Source organism: Microtus ochrogaster, unplaced genomic scaffold, assembly GCF_000317375.1.
Source record: "Microtus ochrogaster isolate Prairie Vole_2 unplaced genomic scaffold, MicOch1.0 UNK23, whole genome shotgun sequence".
Lineage (NCBI taxonomy): Eukaryota > Metazoa > Chordata > Mammalia > Rodentia > Cricetidae > Microtus > Microtus ochrogaster.
This window is the reverse complement of record NW_004949121.1, coordinates 2647059-2656818: the sequence shown is the minus strand read 5'-3', so window position 1 is coordinate 2656818 and position 9760 is coordinate 2647059. Positions and strand designations below refer to the sequence as shown.

General features: G+C 35.3%; 1 protein-coding gene across 2 annotated transcripts in view; it reads right to left on the bottom strand.

Moving 5' to 3' along the window:
- The window catches only part of March1 (membrane associated ring-CH-type finger 1), an 817915-nt gene that overhangs the window by 543333 nt on the left and 264822 nt on the right, over window positions 1-9760 (bottom strand). For both annotated transcript variants that reach the window (XM_026789574.1, XM_026789573.1), the window contains exon 2: window positions 8398-8476. The gene's annotated coding sequence lies outside the window, so the exon portion shown is untranslated. The remainder of the gene's footprint in view (window positions 1-8397; window positions 8477-9760) is intronic.

The window sequence follows — 9760 nt, the reverse complement described above, 5'->3', positions numbered from 1 at the left end:
ACACACACAGAGAGAGAGAGAGAGAGAGAGAGAGAGAGAGAGAGAGAGAGAGAGAGAGACGCTTGTGCGCACATGATCACATGTCCTCTTTCCTGTATCTGTCTCACACACAGCATCATAGACAATGTCCCCAGCCACTTGATAGAAGAATGGGGTATTTACAAGATCAGTTCAGGCACAGTAAGGTTCTGTGTCTGGAGTTCTGTCTCTGTGCTCCAACTATTTCTGACTAAGAACATAATAAGGACTGTACCAAAACATATAACCACTTTGATTGGAACTGCTAGCTGTTAATGCTAACACTTTAAACGCCATGTAAATAATCCACGAAATAAATAGTCCTCTCTGTGCCTCTAAAGAACTAAGAGTTCTGTTCAACATTGCTAAGCAGAAAAGATTGCCTTTGACATAGCCAATGACTGAAATGTGACCACAGTTCTGTCTGTGTGCGCAATCATCAGAGCACAGTAAAACCCTTGCACTTGGCATCAATTGTGCTTTGATTCCCAGATGTCACAAAATAGAACAGAGAGATGGAAAGTGGTATTTCCGAGCTGCATTAGTAGAAAGGTCTGGCTTGTGCAAGGAACTCAATCTTCAAGAAACAGAATAGCAAAGGGGGAATTCCAGACTGGAACAAGCCAGAAAGCTAGAACATAATTAGGCAACTGATGTATGTATGTATATGCACCCTCACATTTTGTTACTGCCTAAAAATTGACAGGATCTCTTTTCATTGAATAACATCAGGTCATACTATTAAAACATTTGATGTTATGGATACTTGAGAGTACATGCAAAAATATTTCCTGCCCATCTATATGATATCCTATATAATTATATAAATGTCATGGATTCCCTTTTCAAAATATCTTTCATCTTGAAGATGATCTTAGAAAAACAAAGTCATTTTGAGATATGTTATTTCCTTTAGTGGTCTCAGATATTGTCCTACATAAGCAATTATAACAGAGTTAATTATTGTCTGGTATGTATTAAGAAGCAATGATGCATAAAACATTTCAATACCAACTCAGAGCAGAACAAAAGGCAGATTTGTTTATGTGATCAGTAAGGCAAATGACACAGAAAGTCACTGTTATTAATTATACAGGGGAAACAAATTAGAGACAGTCACATGCAAAGACAATCCTTTCAAAAAGGGATTATTGAAAAGAAAACATTATTCATATTTCCCCGAAGTTAAAATATCAAGAATATTTAAGATTTTTTAAATCTTTGAAATAGAAAATTTAATGGGTTTGATTTTGTTAAATTTTTCTCTTTCAGTGCCCAAGGGTTTAAATGGAGACAATCGTGAATCATTCTGAGTGTTCAGATATTCAGACAATCAACTCTCATTTTAGCAAGAGCCTATAAATTTGTGTCAGGGTCTCTACCTGTGGCAATAAGCAAAACCACAGGCAGCAGATCTTCCCAGTAGTTTTCAAAGCTTCAATTGAGAATAGAATATAAGTCCATATTTCAAATGTACCAGCATCTTCCTCATAAGTGTGTGTGTGTGTGTGTGTGTGTGTGTGTGTGAGAGAGAGAGAGAGAGAGAGAGAGAGAGAGAGAGAGAGAGAGAGAGAGAGAGAGAGAGAGAGAGAAAGTGAGTTCTACAAATTAGTACTCCTCTAGTAAACAAGGAGATTCCAAGCTTACAGAACATCTCCCAGCACATCTCTTTGTGAGTCTGATTTTGATGTAACTTGGCATCTGTCCGATGTTATGCTCTGCTGTTATGGTGCATAACTTATGAATGGGTTTTGGTGTGTTATGTGTTTTTCTTTTATAGTAAACAGTTTTTGGCACCTGTCCCCAAATAACTTGAGAGTTATATAAAGAAAACAATGCATGGCAAAAGGCAGTGACAAATAGATCTAAAAATGGGACATGCTCGAAATGTTAGTTTCTGTTGTTAAACATCATTATTTTAGCTGGGGAAGAATTTTTTAAGACAGGGTCTCCCTATGTAACTCGGGTTTGCAAAGAACTTGTTGCTTTAGCCTGTAGTTTGTGAATCTCCCAAAGGGCTGGAATGACAAGTTAAATTTACTATCCAGAGTTTGATCAATTAAAAGCAGTTTCTGTAGTCACAAAAGTGCATATATGGATAAATTTCATTCATTTTCATAATAATTATTAAGAGTCACTTTTATCCTAAATAATCCTACAAGATCAGTTAGGAGTTTGACTTCTTCTTTTCTGATATGTATCCCCGTGATCTCCTTTTGTTCCCTTATTGCTCTAGCTAGAAATTTAATTACTGTATTGAATAAAAATGGAGAGAGTGGACAACCTTGTCTTGTTTCTGATTTTAGCAGGATTACTTTGAGTTTCTTTCCATTTAGTTTGATGTTGGATGTTGGCCTGCTGTATATTGCCTTTAAGATGTTTAGGTATGTTACTTGTATCCCTGCTTTATCTAAGACTTTTATCACTATTTGCATATGATATGCTAGTATATTTAGGTGACCCAAAAAAATTCTACCAAGCAACTCCTACAACTCATAAACACCTTTGGTAATGTAGCAGAATACAAGATTAATTTAAAAAAGCAGTAGCCTTCCTGTCTACAGATGATAAACTTGTCAAGAAAGAAATCAGAGAAACAATACCCATCACAATAGCTTCAAATAACATAAGATATGTTTGGGCAACTCTAACCAAACAAGTGAAAGACATGTATGACACAAACTTTAAGTCTTTGAAGAAAGAAATAGAAGAAGACACCAGAATATGGAAAGATCTTTCATGCACTTGGGTAGGTAGAATTAGCGTAGTAAAAATAGTAATCTTACCAAAAAGATATTTACAGATTCAATTTCTTCCCCATCAAAATCCCAACACAATTCTTCATGGACCTCCAAAGAACAATACTCAACTTCATATGGAAAAACAGAAACAAAACAGGAAAACCAAAACAATCCTATACAGCAACAACAACAAAAACTTCTGGAGATATCACAATCCTGGACTTCAAACTCTACTATAGAGCTACAGTAATAAAAACAACCTGGTATTGGAGGGGAGGAGGCAGAAATCCTCAATAAATAAATAAATTTAAATAAAAAAAAACAGACAGGAGGACCAATGGTATCAAATCAAAGATGTGGATATCAATCCACACACCTATGAACACTTGATTTTTAACAAAGAAGCAAAAAAGATAAAATGGAAAAAAAATAAAGCACATATATCAAATAGTGCTGGCCTAACTGGATATCAACATGTAGAAGAATGAAAATAGATCCATATCTATCATCATGCAGAAAACTCAAGTACAAATGGATCAAAAACCTCAACATAAAACCAACCATACTGAATCTCATAGAAGAGAAAATGGGAAGTACTCTTGAATGCATTGGCACAAGAGATTACTTCCTAATTATAATCCCAGTAGCACAGAAACTGAGAGCAACAATTAATAAATGGGACCTCCTGAAACTGAGAAGTTTCTGTAAAACAAAGGACATGGTCATCAAGACATAACTGCAGCCTACAGAATGGGAAAAGATCTTTATCAATCCAACATCAAACAGAGGGCTGATCTCCAAATATACAAAAAACTCAAGAAACTTGACATCAATAGAACAAACAATCCAGTAAAAAATGGTGCACAGACCTAAACAGAGAACTCTCAAATGGCTGAAAGACACCTAAGAAAATGCCCAACACCCTTAGCCATCAGAGAAATGCAAATCAAAACAACACTGAGATTCCACCTTAAATCTGTTAGAATGACCAAGATCAAACACACTGATGACAACTTATGCTCGAGAGGATGTGGGGTAAAGGGAACACGCCTCCATTGCTGGTGGGAGTGCAAACTTGTACAGCCACTTTGAAAATCAGTATGGCAATTTCTCAGAAAATTAGGAAACAATCTACCTCAAGATGCAGCAATACCACTCTTGGGTATATCCCCAAAAGAAACTCAAATCACACCACAAGAACATGTGCTCAACTATATTCATAGCAACATTGTTCATAGTAACAAGAACATGGAAACAACCTAGGCTCCCTTCAAGTTAAGAACAGATAAAGAAAATGTGGTTCATTTCTACAATGGAGTACTACTCAGTAGTAAAAATAATAACATCTTGAAATTTTTAGGCAAAACATCATATTGAGTGAGGTAACCCAGACTCAGAAAGACAAATAAAATGCACTCACTCATAAGTTGTTGACTGAGGTTTCTGTTCTGCCCAGTCCTTCAGTCATTCAGTCCCAAAGAAACACACAGAAGTCTACATTAATCATAAACTGGTTGGTCTATTAGCTCAGGCTTCTTATTACCTATTTCTACATCTTAACCATAATTTTTGACTGTGTTAGCCATGTGGCTTGGTACCTATATCAGAGGCATGAAAATACTTCCTCTGTCTCTGGGTGACAGTTGCAGACTAAACTTTCTTCTTCCCAGCCAGCATTTTTCCTGTTCTTGTTGCCTTGCCTCTACTTCCTGCCTGATCGCCCTGTCTATACTTCTAGCCTGGCTACTGACCTATCAGTGTTTCATTAAAATAATAGAAGTGACAGGATAAAAGACCATTGACCCACAACAATGAGAAAAAGCAGCCTACAAAACACAATTCCAGAGAACCTAGACAATAAGGGGATCCTAAGAGAGACATACAAGAATCTAAATAGGAAAGAGAAAAATACAAGATATTATGAGTAAATTGGGAGTGTGAGGGTCATGGGAAATGGTAGAAGGGGTGAAGGGAGGAAGGGGGAACATAGAAAAATTTATAGCCCAATATAAACAATAAAAAAGAAAAAAAGTTTTAGAAGCAGTACAGAAATTCTGCATTATTATTTGTTCTTTGAAATTCTTAGCATAAATTGTGATGTAATTTAATTTATCAAATTAATTTGGGGAAATGTTGATTTAGTACCTATTTAATTTCAAGCAAGGAATGCTGTATAACAATTAGCAACATAAGCTAGAAAATAGATATTTCTAAGCCCAAACAATCCATTGCCTAAACACTAGAATAATAATCCATTTTTTAAGGTATTTCCTTGGGAGGAAAAAAACAACAAGAAGAGAGTTGGTTTTTCTGTTTTTTAATGATAATAACACACTTGAGTAGACTGATTCTAACCAGATAAAATTATTGTGGCTCCCAAAGAAATTCCCCTTCCAGAAGCCAAGGGCCTCCTTTGATCATCCTTAAACCCTCAGAGATAGCCATACTGAGTATTCATTAGGGATGGAGGGTTAATTGATGGAGACCATAGCTAATAAGATGTTTTGTCACACTTCTCATTCACTCCCTTCTCTGGATCTGTCTAAGACTTGTTGATATTTCATGCCCCTAATTGGATTACACCCATCATGAGAATATCTGTAGCAGTTCACTCATTCACCTTGATTTTCTTATCCACAGGTTTGAATATGAATGATACTTGGAATGAACAGGCTAAGATTTTGTGGACAGTTACAAAGTAACTATACTGCAATCCTGATTTGACTTGAAAAAAAAATCAAGGCCAATACCGTTTAAGATGATGAGCAAATAACACCTTACAGAACTGAAATAATATACTTTTAAGCTTAGAAGATCTCAGGTTGAATTAATTAGTTTTCTTCAAATGATTCTTCAGGATAAGATCTATTTTATTTTAAAAGTCAAGGGGAATTTAGAGCCAGCAAACTGACCATAATACACACATATAAACACATAAACATATTTGTGCATGTACACACACACACACACACACACAGAGGGGGGGGGCAGAGAGACACAGAAATAGACAGACATGGGTGGAGAAAGAATAAATATTTTTTTTTTAAAGAAAGTCTTTACAAATTGTTATCTTGAATTATTTGAGTGCTTAAAAATTCAACAACCTAGACGGGGTGGTGATGGTTCATGCCTTTAATCCTAGCACTCAGGAGGCAGAGGCAGGTGGATCTCTGTGAGTTTGAGGCCAGCCTGATCTACAAGAGCTAGTTCTAGGACAGGCTCAAAGACAGAGAAACCTGTCTTGAAAAACCAAAGAAACAAACCAGAAGAAGGAGTAGGAGGAAGAGGTGGAGGAGGAGTTCAACAGCTTAGACTCTATTGCCTATGCTGTCATTATTTTGATATTTTAAAAGATTTACCTATTTCTAATTACATGGATTTGCACACATGAGAGGGGATGCTTTGATAAGAGTCAAATGATGCCCTTAAAATTGACTACAGGTGTATTTGAGCCACTTGGCTTAATTCTGGCAACCAAACTCTGGTCCTCTACAAATCAGTGTGTGTTCTTAACTATGTGAGTTATCTGTTCACACACAATGTTTGTATTTTTAAGTCACTACAAAATAAGAGGTGGTTTTTCTATAATCCTATCATAAACATGAAAAATTGTGCTTAGTTATGTCATGTTTACTTTACAAGTGGAATTATTCTGTCTCTTTCTTTAAAAGAGGAAAAATCTCAGAAACATTATTGCTGAATTTCTTCACACTCTCATTTTTCTTCTTCATGGATTTCAGATTTTTCTGTAGCTTCCCAGACCACAGAACCTCAAAGCAATCAGGAATACTATAGTCATAGCTAAGGATGCCATTCTTCTTTCTTGTTAGGGTCTCATTAATGTAAGCCTCAACAATTCTCCAGGCTTCCATGTGAGTGAATTAGGTATGAAGCAGGTGAATTCAGTAAAGGAGGAAATGGATTTTTGTGAAATTCTGATAGAAACATGTATATTTGTCACTGATAATCTTGTAAAAGTCAAATTAAACACCATTTTTGTAAAGCTTTTTATACACAGGGCTTGACATTAAAAACATCCAGTGGATATTTTTATTAAAATAGAATAATATAAAATAATTGATGTTATTTAGGATTCAAGAAATAGATATCATGCACGTAGAGATAAATCATCAAAAGTAAGCAATTGTAGTTAAGCATGGTTAATGAGAAATCTTTGTGGTTCCATTAAAAGAAAATAACCACTGAAATTTTAGGGTTTACAAAACAGCAGAACTACTGGGTTCTAACTTCAACCTAAGATAAAAAAAAAATTTTTAAACCTCTGACTAGGGCTGGAGAGATGGCTCAGTCATTAAGAGCACTGACTCTTCCAGAGGACCTGAGTTCAATTCCCAGCACCCACATGGCAGCTCACAACTATCTGAAACTCCAGTTCCAGGGGATCTGACACCTTCACACAAGCATACATGCAGACAAAACACCAATGTACAAATAATACAAATAAATAAATTACTTTAAAAAATTCTCCGACTTAAGAAATTTTCTTCCTGTGTTATATGTCTAGTATGTTTATGAATTAATTTTTTCCCTCTGCATTATTACATAGGTTTCCATACCATGTTTTAACTTGTGAGCCTACTCTCCAACTAGATAATCTCATCATTAATGATTGAAAATACTGAGGTGCAAAACCTTGCCAGTGAATAACATTTGGAAAAACTACTATCCCATGGAATTTAGAATGTAACAGGCATTTATCTTCATCTAGTTGACCCTCTATCTATTTATTGTGTGGCAACAGAGAAGAAATTTTGTCTTGCTTAGCAGACATAGTCTATAAGAATGAAAAGCTAAAAATATTGCAAATGTCAAAATAAATAACATGCTTTACATGTCTCCATTTACTGGGTCTGTTATAAAAAAAAGCAATTAGGGACACAGGAACTTTATCACAAAACCAGGAAACAGCTTATAAAGTGGAAGATGTTATTTGCCCTTACTATGTTCCAGAAATGGTGAAATAGCCAAATTTTAACTTTGAGATAACTAGGGGTGTTATAAACCTGAATGTTTCAGAAGCATTTGGTTTGGTGTCATTCATGACTCTCCACACAATAGCCTTGCTTGTTTGCTCTTTGTTGGGTGCCATAAATTTGTGATCAAGTCCAAGACATCAAAGCTACGTATACATTATCACAAGGTGATGACAAATATTTAAATGCATGAAGATAAAATCTAAACACTAGGAACAAGATAAGTCACTTTTTGCAAAAAAACAAAAGTGTTTAGCTACCTTAATACAGCCTCAAAGGGCATTTCTGCAAACAAAGATCTATTCACTCACTGCAACAAAGGATGTGATAATTATGAACATGTCTGTCTAGGACAAATCAGCATTCCTGACAGCATCATCTCTTTGAACTACCTCACCGGCCATACGTGTCTTTTCATGAGTCATTACAATATTGGCTAATAGATACAAAGACACAGAGTTAATCTAACAGGTAAAAGCACTTTTGCCATTTCTTAAATGAGATAAAGTTAAGGGAAACAAAGCTTGGAAGAAACAAATCCAATTAAGAGCCTAATTAAAACAAAACTCAACTCTACTTGCAAATGAGAAAAGTAGTTATCTGTGTCAGCAAGATTTCTTTAAGACAAAAACTGATGAACTTACCAAATACGGCAGTGTGTTGTGTTTAGTCACAGCAGGACAGCAAAGAGGAAGCTCTCAGAACTCTTTCTGGGTACATTTCCTGAAAAATGAATATTAAAATAACTAAATATGAAAATAGCTATCAGGAACAGAAAAAGCATTGTAAGTAAAAGCATGACTTGTACAGCAGAAGACCACATTTTACAATTTCAATTGTAAATATACATAGTTCATTCTTGTATATGATCACTGCTGCTTCGAAACTAGCAGTTGATCTACCTGTTCATAAATCACCTGACTTCCATACCCATGTATGTACCCATGTATGTATAGATTCGTAACTGAAAATTTCTCCTGGTCATTATTGAAGTTCCCATCATCCATCCACTCATTTAGATTAGTATAAGTGTATTGGTGAGATGTTATTTGAGTGAACGATACTTTACATATAATACACCCATGACATAATTATTAGCTATTAATAATCAAAAGGTAAATATTAATATGCTCCTAAATTAAATTCATAAATATTCACTACTTATATCACAGGGGCTAGTCAGTTTCAGTGTAAAAATGTGATTGTACCAAAATTAAATGTTAATGAACAATTCCTGTTCTGTTATTTCATACGAAGGAGTTTATATTTCATCTGCATTTTTAGACTGATTAAAAAATCAACGAATAGTTGAGACTACAAAAGAAGTAATTGCAAGCAGTGATAAACAAGGAAGAGAGGAACTGTACCAATGATCACAGTGCCAGCTGTTCTAAATTGGAGCCTAACTTGGTGCCAGCTATGGTGGGAAATACCTGTGACTGACACAGTTGGGACGCTGAAAAGAGGCTCACTGTGACTTCCAGGCTAGCCTGGGCTACAGAGTTAGATACTGCCTCAAAAATAAACAAACAGAAAAAAAGAAAATAATCTTTGAAAGAGAAAATGATTATATATGTTTAGGAACTAATTAAGTCAGGCAACGGTGACCCAGGTCTTTAACCCCAGCACTCAGCAGGCAGAGGCAAGTGGTTCTCTGTGAGTTCGAAGTCAGTCTGATCTATACAGCAAGTTCCAGGATAGCCAGTGTGGTTACAAACAGAAACCCTGCCTCAAAAAGCCTAAATAAATAAACAAGCTAATACATACATACATACATACATACATACATACATACATACATGCATACATACATGGTAGATAGATAGATAGATAGATAGATAGATAGATAGATAGATAGATAGATAGATAAACAGATAGATAGGTAGGTAGATGATAGAAGATAGATAGATGATAGAAGATAGATAGATAGATAGATAGATAGATAGATAGATAGATAGATAGATAGATAGATGATAGATAGATAGGTAGATGATAGATAGATAGATA